This window comes from Mobula hypostoma, chromosome 20 (genome assembly GCF_963921235.1).
Source record: "Mobula hypostoma chromosome 20, sMobHyp1.1, whole genome shotgun sequence".
Lineage (NCBI taxonomy): Eukaryota > Metazoa > Chordata > Chondrichthyes > Myliobatiformes > Myliobatidae > Mobula > Mobula hypostoma.
Window position 1 is genome coordinate 4,794,686 of NC_086116.1, and position 17,890 is coordinate 4,812,575.

Sequence of the window (17,890 nt, forward strand, 5' to 3'; positions counted from 1 at the left end):
ATCAACTGCTGATTAAGTTGGCATTTCATCTGATTTTTTTTCCTCGGCTGTTGATGCTGTGATGTTGGGAAAATGTAACTATACTAGCTATAGCAAGGAGAAACCCTGCTTATCCCCATAGATACTGCCAGACCCGCAGAGTACTGTATATCTGTACTCTGTTTTAATTTCCTGTCTTCGCAGATATTTTTGATGTTTTTTTCAGACAACATAAGGTCTATTTGAGTCAGCAGCTAAATATTGGTTAAACACCATGAGGAAGTTCTGGTTTCTTCTTTGAGTGGAGCTTTTAACATCCACCAGAGAGGTCACAGTCTGAACATCAAAGTCAAAGTAAATTTATTATTTTAGCAGGTATATGTCACTTATACCACCTTGAGATTTGCTTTCTTGTGGGCATTTACCAGAATATAAAGAAATACAATTGAATTTGCGAAAAAAAACTATACACAAACAAAGACTGACAACCAATGTGCTAAAGAAGATGAATAGTGCGAATAAAATATAAATAATACTGAGAACATGAGCTGTGGAGTCATTGAAAGGTTGTGGAATCGGTTCAGTGCTGTGGTGAGTGAAGTACTCCACGCTGGTTCAGGAGCCTGATGGATGAAGGGCAATAACTATTTCTGAACTTGGTGGTGTGGGACCTAAGGCTCCTGTACCTTCTGCCCAATGGTAGTAGTGAGAAGAGAGTATGGCCTGGATGCTACCTTCTTGTAACAGCACTCCATGTAATCGTGCTCAATATTGTGGAGGACATTGGCTGTGATGGACTGGGCTGTAACCATCACTTTCTCCAGCCTTTTCTATTTCTGGGTAATCATGCTTCAATAATGCAACCAGTCAGGATATTCTCCACAATGCATCTATAGAACTTTGTCAAACATTGAGGTCACATGCCAAATCCATACAAACTTCTAGGAATGTCGAGGCGCTGTTGTGCCAACACCAAGGGATTTAACACATCCAACACATCACTCTCTGCAACTTCCACCATCTCCAAAGGGATTCTACCACCAAACATATCTTTACCTCCCCCCTGCACGATTCTTCACTTTCCACAGGGATTGCTCCCTATATGATTTCCTTGTCCTTTCATCCCTCCCCACTAATCTCCCTCCTGACACTTATACCTGTAAGCAGCCAAAGTGCTACACCTCCCCAGTCACCTCCCCCTCACCCCTCTCTTCCATTCAGGGCCACAAACAGTTTTTTTTCAGAGGAGGCAACACTTCACCTGCCAAACCTGCTGGGGACATGTATTGTACCAGTGCTCCCCATTTGGCCTCCTCTACATTGGCGAGACTTATCACAAACTGGGGGACTGCTTCATCAAGCACCTCTTCTCCATCCACTGAAAGTGGAACTTCCTGGCCAAACATTTTAATTCCCGTTCCTGTTCTGACCTGGCCTCCTCTTGTGCCATAATGAGGCCACCCTCAGGGTGGAGGAGCAACACCTTATATCTAACCTGATGACATGAATATCAATTGCTGTTCTGGTATTAAAAAAATCCCTCCCCTTCCCCTTTCTTCTGTTGCCCACTCTGGCCTCTTACCTCTTCTCACCTCCCTCTGGTGCCCCTCTTCTTCCCCTTTCTTCTTTGGTGTGGTCTCCTCTCCTGTCAGATTCCTTCCTCTCCAGTCCTTTACCTTTCCTACTCACCTGGCTTCACCTATCATCTTCTAGCTAGGCTCCCCCACCCACACCTTTTTTATTCTTCCTTTCCAGCCCTGAAGAAGGGTCTTGGCTCGAAATGTCGACTGTTTGTTCATGTCCATAGATGCTGCTTGACCTGCTGAGTTCATTCAGTATTTTGTGTGTGTTGCTGAGGAATTTAAAGTGCCTGACCCTCTTCACTTCTGATCCCCTAAGGAGATGTCCTGAATGGACCATGTCCCATCTAGTTAGCTCCCTGCCCCTGGGACGTAATCAGGACCTTACGACCCCCGTTCCAACTGCAGCCGCCCCCTCACTGGTCCGCCCGGTGTCAGCAAGGTTCGCAGCCCGGCGGAGTCTGCGGTCTTTGGGCGAGCGAGGGGTCAGACAGCTCGCTTGACGTGGGCGGGAGAAAGGCCCTTCGTGGTCCACCGCTGTGGAACGGGCTCGCCCGCCCGCGCGCCCGCGTCCCGCCCGCAGCGGAGCGGAGCGTCCGCCGTTGCCCCGGGAACGGGAACCGGAAGGGGAAGAGGAGCGCCGAGCCGAGGGCGGCGCGGATGGGCCTTCTCCGGACAGTGGGGGACTTGCCCTCCACACGGGAGACTGGGGATCGCGGCTTCAGGAGTACGAGGTAGGGGCCCGACCTCTCTTCGCTGGGCACGGGGGTGGGTGGAATTAGCAGTGGCAATCACTTGGAAATGGGCTTGGTGAGAGATCTCTTGTATTCTCTGACTTGAGGGATGGTAGAAGCAGGCCGTTTAGTCTTGACCAAAGCCTCTACTTGCCATTTTTTTGTTTAATTTGTGTCTAAAAACAGACCTATATCAGGACATAAAATCTTCAGGTTATATATAACCATTAGGCCCCTGAATGGGCGTGGATAACTTCACTCACCTCAACACTGAACTGATTCCTTAACCTATGGGCTCACTTTCAAGACTCGTGGCCTCTGTATTTATTTATTTATTTATTTATTTATCCCTGTAGTGTATTTCATTATTTTTGTGTTCTTTTGCACATAGGTTGTCAGTCTTTTTGTGTGCCCTTTCATTGATTCTATTGCACTTCTTGGATTCTACTGTTGAATGCTTGTAAGAAAATGAATCTCAGGGTAGTATATGGTGACATACATGTACCTTGGTTATACATTTACTTTGAATTATGTTAGTGATGAACAATTGAAAAGGCAAATGAGAGTCGTAGAGTAAAACAGCATGGAAACCGGCCCTTTGATCCAACTGGTTCCTGCAGAGCATACTGTATTATTCTTGCTGCTAGGCCCAGTTGCCACATTTTGACCCATAATCCCCCAGCTTCTTCCTCTCCAGGTACCTGTCCAAATGCTTCTTAAATGTTGCAGTTGTACCCTCCTGGATCACTCCTTCTGGCAGCTTTTTCCAGGTTTCATTACTCACTGCAGGTCTCTTGTATCTCTCCCATAAGACATGGGAACAAAATTAGCCATTCTGTCCTTTGAGTCTGCTCTGCCATTCGGTCATGATTTATTTTCTCTCCCAACCCCATTCTCCTGTCTCTTCCCCTGACCTTTGACACCCTTACTACTCAAGAACCTGTCAACCTCAGTTTCAAATATACCCAAAAGCTTGGACTGCACAGCCATCTGTGGCCATTCCTGTGTCTGTGCCCTCTAATTTTGGATTTTGCAACCCTGAAGAAAAGACTATCTTTGTCCACCTCTATCCATACTATCATGATTTTATAAACTTGCATAAGGTCACCTCTGATTCTCTTATACTGCCAAGTTCCAGCATGACTAACCTCTCCCTATAACTCAGAACCTCTAGTCCAGACAGAATCCTCTAAATCTTTTCTGCACCTTCCAGCTTGACATTGTCTTTCCTGTAACGGAGTGACCAAGTGTGGTCTCACCAACAACTTAAATAACTGCAACATGATGTCCCTATTCCTAAACTCGATACCCTGACTGACGAAGGCCAGCCTTTTTCACCACCTTTACATCTAGCTGCTTTCAGTGAACTGTGTGTCTGTGCTCCCACGCCTCTGTTTCATCATACTCGTCAGTGCCCTGCTATTCACGATACAGCTTCTACCCTGGTTTGAAAGTCCAAAATGTATTACTTCACACTTAACTAAGTTAAAAATTCCTCAGCCCATCTGAGGAATACCAGTGGAGTGGACAGGCCTTCAACAGAAATTGAAGGTAGGTAAATAAAGCAAACTGTGCAGATAAGGGACTATCACATTAAATTCATTTGTTTACATAGATTCAATTGTATTTTTAACCTTTGCGTATGACCGTGTAGGACAGACACAGAATATTTATGAACTTAAATAGATCTATGAGGTTGCCACTTTTTTCTTAAAATTCTTAATGACAAAGACCCATCAGACTATAAGACATGGGAACAGAATTAGGCTATTCAGCCCATCAAGTCTGCTTTGCTATTCCATCATGGCTAGTTTATTATTTCTCTCAACCTCATTCTCCTGCCTTCTCCCTGCAACATTTCCACTCTGATTAATCAAGAAATTATCCATTTCTGCTTTAAATATACCTAATAACATAGCCGTCTTAGCCGGCTGTGGCAATGAATTCCACAGGTTCACTATTCCTCTGGCTAACAAAATTCCTCCTCATCTGTGTTCTGAATGCATGTCCCTCTATTCTGAGGCTGTGCAATCTGATCTTAGACTCTCCTAGTATAGGAAACAATCTCTTCACATCCACTGTAGCTAGGCCTAACAATATTTGATAGGTTTCAATGTGATCCCTCCTTCTCCTCATTCTTCTAAACTCTATCGAGTACAGGCCAAGAGCTATCAAATGCTCATAAGTTAGCCTTTACTTCCTGGAATCATTCTTGCGAACCTCCTCTGGACCCCTTCAATGCCAGTGTATCTTAGATAAGAGGCCCAAAACCGCTCACAATACTCTGTGCGGTCTGACTAAGCCTTATAAAGTCTCAGAATTAAAGTTAATAATAGATCAAATGTCAGTGGTTATTTGTGGAATTCCAAATTTTGTTGTTTTTTTAATATGCATATAGTAATTCTCCTTACTTCACTCTTCATGGTCTGTCTTAATTTTCAGATTATGAACCCCAGTGTTGCATTTGATAAATAACAGAAATAATTTCAATCTATCCATAATATCTGAAACATTAAATCTTTCCAAAACTTGTAAAATAGGCTCTTGATAATTTAACTGTTGGTGCCCGGTCACTGTTGTGTTTTACGTAAATGGCACACACTTCAAGGATTGTACGCTTTTCCAAGTTGTGGATTGAGATCTGCTCATAGTATTCTAGGTCTGATCTAACCAAAGTACTGTATAACTGGCATAATTTCTCACTCCTTGCACTTTGGTTTACAAAAATATATTTTTTCTCTTTAACTATTGTTCAGATTCATTTATTTTTCACATGTACATCAAAACATACAGTGAAATGCATTGTTTGTATTTAGAACATAGAACAGAACAGTACAACACATTACTGGCCCTTTGGCCCACAATGTTGTGCTGACCCTCAAACCCTGCCTCCCATATAACCCCCCATCTTGAATTCCTCCATATACCTGTCCAGTAGTCTCTTAAACTTCACGAGTGTATCTGCTTCCACCACTGACTCAGGCAGTGCATTCCACGCACCAACCATTCTCTGAGTAAAAAACCTTCCTCTAATATCCCCCTTGAACTTCCCACCCCTTACCTTAAAGCCATGTCCTCTTGTATTGAGCAATGGTGCCCTGAGGAAGAGGCGCTGGCTATCTACTCTATCTATTCCTCTTATTATCTTGTACACCTCTATCATGTCTCCTCTCATCCTCCTTCTCTCCAAAGAGTAAAGCCCTAGCTCCCTTAATCTCTGATCATAATGCATACTCTCTAAACCAGGCAGCCTCCTGGTAAATCTCCTCTGTACCCTTTCCAATGCTTCCACATCCTTCGTATAGTGAGACGACCAGACCTGGACACAGTACTCCAAGTGTGGCCTAACCAGAGCTTTATAGAGCTGCATCATTACATCGCGACTCTTAAACTCTATCCCTCGACTTATGAAAGCTAACACCCCATAAGCTTTCTTAACTACCCTATCCACCTGTGAGGCAACTTTCAGGGATCTGTGGACATGTACCCCGAGATCCCTCTGCTCCTCCACACTACCAAGTATCCTGCCATTTATTTTGTACTCTGTGTTGGAGTTTGTCCTTCCAAAGTGTACCACCTCACACTTCTCCGGGTTGAACTCCATCTGCCACTTCTCAGCCCACTTCTGCATCCTATCAATGTCTCTCTGCAATCTTCGACAACCCTCTACACTACCTACAACACCACCAACCTTTGTGTCGTCTGCAAACTTGCCAACCCACCTACCCCCACATCCAGGTCCTTAATAAAAATCACGAAAAGTAGAGGTCCCAGAACAGATCCTTGTGGGACACCCCTAGTCACAATCCTCCAATCTGAATGTACTCCCTCCACCATGATCATCTGCCTTCTGCAGGCAAGCTAATTCTGAATCCACCTGGCCAAACTACCCTGGACCCCATGCCTTCTGACTTTCTGAATAAGCCTACCGTGTGGAACCTTGTCAAATGCCTTACTAAAATCCATATAGATCACATCCACTGCACTACACTCATCTGTATGCCTGGTCACCTCCTCAAAGAACTCTATCAGGCTTGTTAGACACGATCTGCCCTTCACAAAGCCATGCTGACTGTCCCTGATCAGACCATGATTCTCTAAATGCCCAGAGATCCTATCTCTAAGAATCTTTTCCAACAGCTTTTCCACCACAGACGTAAGGCTCACTGGTCTATAATTACCCGGACTATCCCTACTACCATTTTTGAACAGGGGGACAACATTCGCCTCCCTCCAATCCTCCGGTACCATTCCCGTGGACAACGAGGACATAAAGATCTTAGCCAGAGGCTCAGCAATCTCTTCCCTCACCTCGTGGAGCAGCCTGGGGAATATTCCTTCAGGCCCTGGGGACTTATCCATCCTAATGTATTTTAACAACTCCAACAGCTCCTCTCCCTTCATATCAAAATGCTCCAGAACATCAACCTCACTCATATTGTCCTCACCATCATCAAGTTCCCTCTCATTGGTGAATACCGAAGAGAAGTATTCATTGAGGACCTCGCTCACTTCCACAGCCTCCAGGCACATCTTCCCACCTTTATCTTTAATCAGTCCTACCTTCACTCCTGTCATCCTTTTTTTCTTCACATAATTGAAGAATGCCTTGGAGTTTTCCTTTACCCTACTCGTCAAGGCCTTCTCCTGCCCCCTTCTTGCTCTTCTCAGCCCCTTCTTAAGCTTCTTTCTTGCTTCCCTATATTCCTCAATAGACCCATCTGATCCTTGCTTCCTAAACCTCATGTATGCTGCCTTCTTCCACCTGACTAGATTTTCCACCTCACTTGTCACCCATGATTCCTTCACCCTACCATTCTTTATCTTCCTCACTGGGACAAATTTATCCCTAACTTCCTGCAAGAGATCTCTAAACATTGACCACATGTCCGTAGTACATTTCCCTGCAAAAACATCATCCCATTTCATACCCGCAAGTTCTAGCCTTTTAGCCTCATAATTTGCCCTTCCCCAATTAAAAATTTTCCTGTCCTCTCTGATTCTATCCTTTTCCATGATAATGCTAAAGGCCAGGGAGCGGTGGTCACTGACCCCAGATGCTCAACCTCTGAGAGATCTGTGACATTACCCTGTTCATTACCTAGTATTAGATCTAGTATGGCATTCCCCCTGGTCGGCCTGTCCACATACTATGACAGGAATCCGTCTTGGATACACTTAACAAACTCTGCCCCATCTAAACTCTTGGAACTAATCAGGTGCCGATCAATATTAGGGAAGTTAAAGTCACCCATGATAACAACCCTGCTATTTTTGCACCTTTCCAAAATCTGCCTCCCAATCTGCTCCTCTGTATCTCTGCTGCTACCAGGGGGCCTATAGAATACCCCCAATAGAGTAACTGCTCCCTTCCTGTTCCTGACTTCCACCCATACTGATTCAAAAGAGGATCCTGCTACATTACCCACCCTTTCTGTCTCAAAAGAGGATCCTGCTACATTACCCGCCCTTTCTGTAGCTGTAATAGTATCCCTGACCAGTAATGCCACCCCTCCTCCCCTTTTTCCGCCCTCTCTATCCCTCTTAAAGCACTGAAATCCAGGAATATGGAGAATCCATTCCTGCCCTGGTGCCAACCAAGTCTCCATAATGGCCACTACATCATAATTCCATGTATGTATCCAAGCTCTCAGTTCATCACCTTTGATCCTGATGCTTCTTGCATTGAGGTACACACATTTCAGCCCTTCTACCTTACTGTCTTTACACCGTTTATTCTGCTTTTCTTTCCTCAAAGCCTCTCTGTATGTTAGATCTGGCTTTCACTGCTCTATCGCTCCGGGTCCCATCCCTCTTGCAAATTAGTTTAAAGCAACGCAACCAACAGATGTGCTAATGCATCTGTTTTGGCTTGCAAATCTTTTTCCACTTTTCATCTTTAAGAAAGTATTTTGTTCTATTTTTAGGCCCACAGGAAAAATCCAATCCCTATAGATTTATTAATTTACTCATTCTACAGATGTCTGTTTATAAATTAGTGCTCTGTCTACACAACATACAATGTTTATTTGTAATAGTAGCAAATTAGCTTTTTATTCCAATCAGTGATATAGTTAATAATTATGGCTCCAACTCAGAGCCTGCCAGTTATAGTTAGCACCACCCCATTCAATTTCCCCGGTAAGTCAATAATTTGTTTTCAAGTCCGTGAGCTTCAGCTTTAGCTACAATTACATAATGAGTGATTTTGTCCAATCCAAATCAATCACTTTGTAGGTATTCTCTTGCCACATTTTTTGTTGAAAAAATCTTCACTAATGTTTAACCTACCATTGACAAATATTCTACTCACTGCTCAGTTTAGGTTTAATCAAGACCTTACAATATAAGTTCAAACATGAACAAATAGCTCAGTTCCAGAGATAAGGTAAGAGTGACTGGTCTTGAAATCAAGGCAACATTTGATAGTGTGGTCTGCGCTGCCGTGATAAGATTGAGGCCAATAGATGTGAAAAGAGAAAGATCGTGTCTGGCTTGAAGTTTACCTTGTACAGTAGAAAGTAATTGTAGTAGTTGAAAGTCAAACGTCCCATCTGTAAGACATAACGCACAACTTCCTCCTGGCAATCAGGTAGGCTACTTTGTCCTGGTTAGTATCATATACTTACATAGAACATAGAATATAGAAATCTACAGCACTTCTGTAATCTACAGCCTTCTGCCCACAATGTTGTGCTGACCATGAAACTGCCTAGAATTACCCTACCACATAGCCCTCTATTTTTCTAAGCTCCACGTACGTATCTAAGAGTCTCTTTAAAGGGCGCTATTGTATCCGCCTCCTCCACTATTGCTGGCAGTGCATTCCACGTGCCCACCGCTCTATGTGTGGAAAAACTTGCCTCTGACATCCCCTCTGTACCTGCTTCCAAGCACCTTAAAACTATGCCCCCTTGTGTTAGCCATTTCAGCCCTGGGAAAAAACCTCTGGCTATCCACATGATCAATGCCTCTCTTCATCTTATATACTTTATTACTGGAGTTGCACTCATCAGGCAAGTGGAGTCTATATGATCAGTGTGTGCATACGGCAGGATATCCTGCCTGAGCTGTTTTAGCACCCGCGGTACTTCACTGGCTGGTATGGTTGAGTTTCTGGGCAATGGTGACCACTAACATATTACCGTAATAGTGAAGCAAATGATAATTCTGTAAAATGGGAGGATAGGCTATCTTTTGTTGGAAGTGTTATTGTACGACACTTTTGTGGGTAAAATGTTATTTTCCACCTATTAGCCCTTTGACTGAATATTGTTTACGTTGTGCTGTATGCAGGCACGCACTGCTTCATTTGCTGTAGAGTGACTTTAATAGTGTGAAATTACTGTCAAAACAATTTTCACACTTCTGTCTTACAAATCAAGTCAGTTGAAAGTGACAGACATCCCACCTCTCCCAGAAGTTCCGGGAGTCTCCCGCATATTAATAGTGGCTCCCTGATGCCTGCAAATTATGTACAATGTCCCAGAAATCATTTTTTTTTGAGAGCGAGAGAGAGACCATGAGAGTGAGAGAGAGAGCGCACGCGGGAGTGCCCACGAGAGAGACCACGAGAGAGTGAGCGCGAGAGAGAGATCATGAGAGAGAGCGTGCAAGTGAGAGCGCGCGAGAGTGACCACAAGAGCGAGAGAGCACGCGCCATGGCAGAGTGTTCTGAAAAAAGAAAATATAAAACATACGTCACCCCAGACTACACTAAAGTGTACCCCTGCCTAATAGGGGTCAAAAATAATGACGGTGTTACTCGCTGCACTGTTTGCAACAGTGACTTTTCTATTGCCCATGGTGGGTTAAGACTGTAAAAGACATGTTGAGGTGAGTTTAACAGGTGTCATTCATTCATTAGCATAGCTAACGTTATTTAAACTAGCTGCTAAGGAGCTACTCTATTGCAGACATCCCACCTCTCCCGGAAGTTCTGGGAGTCTCCCGCAAATTGATGGTGCTATCTCCCTGAAATGAATTTTTGCAGGGTGGGATGTCTGAAAGTAGATTCACTCAAGCTGCTTGATGAGGGCTACTCTAACAACCCTTTCAAACCCAGTGCTGTCCCTTTGCAGATAATTGCTATTCAAACCATCTCAAAGGCAGTTAAAGAAGGGTAATAAATTGTAGTTGAAAGACAATGCCTGATCTGTTCGTTCATCTAAAATTTCAAGTGTTCAGTTATTCTGTTCTTAAGTATAGTGCTGGTCATCATTGAAGGAGAGATCTGGTCACAGTAGGGAGACTGCGGAAGGGATTCAGTCAAAGTAAATTGATTATCAAGGTACAGATACACCCAGTGGCCACTTCATTAAGAACACTGCTTGCTGATGTAATTATCTGATCATGTGGCAGCAACTCAATACATAAAAGCATGCAGACATGACAAAGAAGTTCAGTTGTTTTCTTCGCAAACTTCAGAATAGGGAAGAAATGTGATCTAAGTGACTTTGACTGTGAATTGATTGGATGTAACTGATAAAGGTAGAGCAGTGGATGTAGTGTTGTTGCAGATAAATCTCAGGAGCAGCAGACAGAATAGATCAGGCTGACTCAGAGAGTTGTTTCAGACTAAAGGATTTTATTTACATGATATCATGGAGAGCCCAAGCACCTAAAAGTGGGATCTTGGAACTCTGCTTAACAATAGAGTACACTCTTATTTATATCCCAGACGTACGTGACAAGAAGAACTCAAAGCTGTAAGGAGGAGCCTAAACTGCAATTCTACAGAATAGCGAAGCTGCACAATAGGTCCTTGAGAGGTTATACATTTTCTTAAGTGTTAGTTATCAGGCTTTCCCAAGCGCAGACATGTGATGATTCTTAGAACAAGGAAGCACAGACATAGTTTTTTTTTCTATCCCGTCTACAAAGCACATTTCAGTCACACAGTGTACATTAGTCGCAGATAAGTGATTACAGACTTTGAATTCACATACTAGAAGGAGGTCATTAACCCCTTAACATTCATTACAATGTCTTACTATTTTTCTTCCACAGATGTATATGGATTTCAGTGATGCATTTGATAAGGTTCCCCATGCAAGGATCATTCAGAAAGTAAGGAGGCATGGGATGCAAGGAGATCTTGTTTTGTAGATCCAGAACTGGCTTGCCCACAGAAGGCAAAGAGTGGTTGCAGATGGTTCATATTTTGCAAGGAGGTTGGTGACCAGTGGTGTTCTGCAGGGATTTGTTCTGGGATTCCTCCTCTTTGTGAAGTAGAAGGGTGGGTTAGTAAGTCTGATGATACAAAAGTTGGGAGTGTTGTGGTTAGTCTGGAGGGTTATCAGAGGTTACAGTGGGACATTGATAGGATGCAGAACTGGGCTGGAAGTGGCAGATGGAGTTCAACCCAGGTAAGCGTGAAGTTGTTCATTCTGGCAGGTCAAATTTGAAGACAGAATATAGTATTAATGGTAAGACTGTTGGCAGTGTGGAGGATCAGCAATATCTTGGGGTCCGAGTCCATAGGACACTCAAAGCTGCTGCATATGTTAACAATGTTGTTAAGAAGGTGTGTGGTGTGTAGGACTTCGTCAACCATGGGATTGAGTTCAAGAGTCGTGAGGTAATGTTACAGCTATATAAGACCTTAGTTCGACCCCACTTGGAGTACTGTGTTCAGTTCTGGTCACCTCACTACAGGAAGGATGTGGATACTATAGAGAGAGTGCAGAGGAGATTTACAAGGATGTTGCCTGGATTGGAGAACATGCCTTATGAGAACTGGTGAGTGAACTTGGCCTTTTTTCCCTTGGAGCAACAGAGGATGAGAGGTGACCTGATAGAGATGTGAAAGATGATGAGAGGCATTTACCGTGTGGATAGCCAGAGGCCTTTTCCCAGGGCTGAAATGGCTAAAATGAAGGGACATAGTTTTAAGGTACTTGGAAGTAGGAACAAGGGGGATATCAGAAGTAAGTTTTTCACACAGAGAGTGGTGGGTGTATGCAGTGCACTGTCAGTGAAGGTGGTAGAGGCGGATACAATAGGGTCTCTTAAGGTTCTTAGATAGGCACATGGAGCTTAGAAAAATGGAGGACTATGCGATAGGGAAATTCTAGGTAGTTTCTGTAGTGGGTTACGTGGTTGGCACAACATTGTCAAGTCAAATTTATAAAGCACATTTAAAAACAACCTATGTTGACCAAAGTGCTGTACAAACCATAACAGGTAGCTAAAATCACAAATACCAGAAACACAGATATAAACAACAAGGCACACAGCGTATAGGCACAAAATAAACAACACACGAGCCTAGGCACAAGCCAAAGATCAGTCACATCAGGAAGGATTCAAATGCTAGAGAATAAAGGTAAGTTTTGATCCTGGACTTAAAAGAGTCAATGGAGGGGGCAGATCTGATAGGGAGGGGAATGCTGTTCCACAGTCTAGGGGCTACAACAGCAATGCTGAAAGTCCTGCTATGTGGTGTAGATTTCTGTGTTACATGTTCTATAAAGCTAGACTTGAGTATTTCAGAAACTGCTAATCTTGTAGGGTCTCTGTATGCACAGTAAATTGAACTTTGAAGCAGATGGGCCACAGCGGCAGAAGACTAAAATGAATTTAATTCCTGTACCTAATAAAGTAGCCATTGAGTGCATGTTACCATATGCTACCCTGAGATTCATTTTTTGCATGCATTTACAGGAAATTGCAATAGGATTTATGAAAAACTATACATAAAGACTGACAATGTGTAAAAGAAGGCAACGTTTTTGATGCTGGGAATGAGTTATTGACTCCTTGAGAGTGAGTCTTTAGGTTGTGGGGTCAGTTCAGAGTTGAGGTGAGTGAAGTTATCCACATTGGTTCAGGAACCTGATAGCTGTGGAGTAATAACTGTTCCTGTATCTGATTGTGTGGGACCTAAGGCCCCTGCATTCTCGCCTGAAGGTAGTAGCGAGAAGTTTGTCAATGGTTCAGGCGGTGACTTGAATCTACGCAAATCTTTAAGAAAGTAGAGGCACAATTCTCCCTTCTTTATGATGGCACCAAGGAATTTAAACAAATTTAATGACATATCCTGGTGCTATTAAATCTGATTCTCATTCTCATTCTCAAGTTTAAGTTCAAGTTTAATTTTTAATTCAATCATACACACAAACACAGCCAAACTGAACAGCGTTCCAGTGCAAAACATAGTACCAATAGTCATCCATAGCACAAGGCACATGTACACTAGCACATTTAATTACAATACCAGCAAAACATACAATCACAAAAAATAATAAAAATATAACCCAAGGCACTGACTGTAGTGGCCTGTATTTGGATGGTGCATGGGATGTTGGCTTGAAGCCGTGTTTCTGCAAGAGTTAAAGTTATGGACCCTCTCCACCTCTGATTCCCTAAGGAGGACTAGCTCGTAGACCTCTGGTTTCTTCCTTCTGTAGTCAATAACCAGTTATTTGGTTTTGCGAACATTGGGTGAGAGATTGTTGTTGTGACACCACTCAATCAGATTTTCAACCTCCCTCAAATATGCCAATTCATCATCATTCACAAGATGTTGCCTGGAATGGAGACCTGTAATTATAAGGACACATTTGATAGGCTAGGTTTATTCTCACCAGAACAGAGAATGCTGTGGGGTCAGCTTTATATATAAAAAAAAGGTGTAATGATGGTGGCAGTCTTTTTTTCCCCAGGGCAGGGCAAGTCTAAAACTAGAAAACATAGGTTTGTGAGGGGAACAATATCTGAGAGATACAAATTATAACTATCACTTCATACAGTCCAGATTGAATTTGCATCTGCAGCTCATGAATGACATGAGCCTGCTGTTGGGGTAATGTGCCCAAATTTTTATCAAGCAAAATTTTCAAGAGTTCTGAATACTACTGACAATTATGTTTGATTTGAATGTTATAACTTATGCACTATTCACATTTATGTTAATTTCTGTAGTTACTAAAATTTTTTTCATATAAATGTATTACCAAACTGACTGTTTACCTCACCTCTTTTTTTTCCTGAATGTCAGAGCTGCACTGTAACCTTTAGGAAACACTTCTATCCTTTAATGTGTGCATTCTTTATTATTTTCCCCAAACTTTTAAAAATTTCTTTTAAAATTTGCACATAGCCTTTAGATTTAGAAATTCTATCAGCGCATGTTGTTAACTGTATTGAACCAAATTTTACAAATTAATCTTTCAGCTGTCGCTTGGTTACAATGGATTTTATGTGCACTTGCAGCAAGTCTAAAAGTGCTGTTGCTTTAATTGCAATTACATTTAGATCAATATCTTGTTAATTAAAAAAAGATAAAACCTGAAAAGCTCTACTGATGCCAGTAAAGTACTTTATCTTTTATTCTTTGCCAAATGCCTTTTTAAGTAATGATAAAAATGCTGGATATAACTGATACACATTTTCCCCTGGATAGAAATACAATAATGGGTGCAAAGTGAGACATTCAACCAGCTCTTTAAATAAAGTGCTGATTAAATATACAATATCCCTCAACTTCATGATGTCAGAAGAGGGACAAAACCTGTTGATACTTTTACTCTGCCAAAACTTAATTAATACTTTCCCTCAACCTAATTTATGGTTTGTTATCATTTCTGTGCGCTGGAGGAGACTATCAGAAATATCAGGCTTGCTGAGAGATGTGGGAATCAGTTCTTTGGTAAATATGAAATGAATTTTAAACCCTTGAAAAAAGAAAACCTTCAATAAATATTAGTGAACAGAGATTTAGAGGGAATGAGGATGTGAAAGAAATGAGTGGAGGTAAAAGTAGTAATGAAGATTTAATGAGACTGAAAGCTGATAAATCCTCTAGGTCTCACTTCTTGTGTTTCAAAGTATTGCCAGAGGTACCTATGGAAATAGTGGATGCACTAGCTGTCATCTTCCAATTTTCTGTAGATTCTAGAAGACAGAAAATGTAACCATATTATTTAAGTGAATGGGGAAAGAAAACGGAAAACCACAGCTCTGCTGGTCTGAAATCAGTAGGAGGGTAAGAGCTAGTAACCCTTTTCCATTGACCTGATCAAAAATACTGTTAAGTGTTACATATGTATATATGTATGTGTGTGTATATATATTTCAAAGGCAGTCTCTAAATGCATTTATTCTAATGACAAAACCTCTGTTGAATGACAAATAAAACTTTTTGTTGTAGTGAAGGTTTGTTAATGTTCACAATCTCTGGGTGAGTGATAGTTATTTGTAACTCTTTAATTTTCTTCATTCTAACATTTAAAGTTTGTTTTCTAACTTCCTCTTTACAGTTTACTTACATATTTTCTCTTGCACATGAAGTGCTATGGTAACTTCTGTTAGTTTCACTATCTTAGATGTTAGGCATGGACTCAAGTGAATTTACAAAAAGGCAAGGCCACTCACTGGTTTTTAGGTTTAGAAAGCCTCTCATTCACTGGTTCATTGCAATGTCCTAGTCAAAGCTACACTGTCTGCACTGGAAACATTAATATTAGAGCATCTGAATATGCCACTTGTTAACAAGATTTAGGGTAGATTTCTAAGAGGTTTTAAAAGTTAGTATGACATGGATCTTTGATCGGTATCAGCTCCCCAGTGTGTGACCCAAATGATATTTACTTACATTGCCACAATTAGAAGTTCAAAGAATTCTAAGTTAATTTATTAAAGTACATATGTCACCATATACAATCCTGAGATTCATTTTCTTGTGGGCATACTCAATAAATCTATAGGATAATAATCATAACAGAATCAGTGAAACAGCACCCAACTAGGGCATTCAGCCTGTGTGCAGAAGATAACAAACTGTGCAAATAGAAAAAGAAAAAAAATAATAACGAATAAATAAGCAATAACCATCGAAAGCATGAGATAAAGAGTCCTTGAAAATGAGCCCATTGGACTTGGGAACATTTCAGTGATGGGGCAAGTGAAGATATCCCCTTTGGTTCAAGAGCCTGATAGTTGATGGGTAGTAACTGTTCCTGAACCTAGCAGTATGAGTCCTGAGGCTCCTGTACTTTCTTCCTGATGGCAGTAGTGAGAAGAGATCATGTTCTGGGTGGTAAGGATCTATGATGATGGATGCTGTTTTCCTGCAGCATTTCATATGGATGTGTGCAGTGGTTGGAAGGGCTTTACCCATGATGGGCTGGACCATAGGATTCTTTCTGTAGGATTTTATATTCAAGGGCATTGGTATTTCCATACCAGGCTGTGATACAGCCAGTCAATATACTCTCCACTACTTGTTTATAGAAGCTGTCAGAGTTTCAGATGTCATGCCAAATCTTTGCAACCTCTTAAGGAAGTAGAGGCACTGCTGTGCTCTCTTTGTAATTGCACTTGCGTGCTGAGCCTAGTATGGGTTCTCCAAAATGATAGCACTGAGGAATATAAAGTTGCTAACCCTCTCACCTCTAATAAGGACTGGCTCATGGACCTCTAGTTTTCTTCTCCTGAAGTCAATAATCATCTGCTTGGTCTTGATGACATCGAGTAAGAGGTTGTTGTTATGGTACCACCCAGCCAAATTTTCAGTCTCTTCCTATATGCTGATTCATCACCACCTTTGATTCAGCCTACGCCAGTGGTGTTGTCAGCAAACTTTAATATGGCAATATGGCAGAAAAGTATGAGTTGGATTTTGACCTTGAAGAGCAGCACACTGAGGTCTCATGTTGCAATTACCTGACGTTCTTCTATGCACACTTTTTAAAAGGGTGAAACTCTTGTTGTCTCCAAATGGCATCGGTGACCAGTGGCGACATCCTGTAGGCAGCTCATTAAACTACTTTTAAATATGCTTCTTTTGAACTGCGATCAATTGCATTCTGTAATTTCCATTTTGATTATGTACTTATGGGCCAACTGAATGATCTGGAACTTTTGCTAGCTACGGGGGAATTTGATGAGGTTAAGGGCGGAGTGTGTGGCTAACATTTCCTAACAGCGGATCATGAATCCACGGTTGGCTCCGTTACATTACGCTGCTTAAAACGTTGAGCAAGATTGAAATCGATGAGGATGAGAGCAGAAGGTGAGAGGGTGTTTAGCACTGTCTGCCTGCGTTTGACCGATCTCCCTCTCACTGCAGGAGGAAGGTGCAGAGTCTTGGGTTCGAACGCCTCAGTGGTGTGGCTCGTGTCTGCGGGACTGTTTTTGGAGATTCTGCAGTTTGATGAACGCTCTCTGTGGACTCACTTTTAGAGGACTCTTTGGTTTATGTTCATGTATTTCTGGTGTCTCTTTAGCTATTTGTGCAATTTGATAGAGGTGCTTCAGCACTTCTGGATTTCTTACTGTGGCCTACAGTCATTGACAGTGCTAAACAGAACTGGCTCAGTGGCTGTCCCTCCAGGACACTTTATGGAGACTCTACGGTTTGATGTTTAATGGTTTGTGTGTTAATTGCTCGCCCTTTGCTCTTTACACAAATTGTTTTTTTGGTGTGTTGGGTGTTTGATGTTTTCTTTTAACAGTTTCCATGGTGTTTCGTGGCTGCCTATGGAAAGAGTAATCTCAGGTCTGTGTACTGTGTAGATATTTTGGTAATAAATGTACTTTGAACCTTTTAAAAGGAGCTCTTGGTATTTCCCAGCCTGCTGATGTTTTGTTCTG

General features: G+C 42.1%; 1 protein-coding gene across 3 annotated transcripts in view; it reads left to right on the forward strand.

The window, feature by feature from the left end:
• The first annotated feature begins 2,198 nt into the window (after positions 1–2,198).
• The window catches only part of cep83 (centrosomal protein 83), a 65,249-nt gene continuing 49,557 nt past the window's right edge, over positions 2,199–17,890 (forward strand). For 2 of the 3 annotated variants that reach the window (XM_063072286.1, XM_063072288.1), the window contains exon 1: positions 2,199–2,293. The gene's annotated coding sequence lies outside the window, so the exon portion shown is untranslated. Of the gene's footprint in view, positions 2,294–15,185; positions 15,282–17,890 lie in introns of those variants that run through there. The other variant, XM_063072287.1, reaches the window with a different exon arrangement.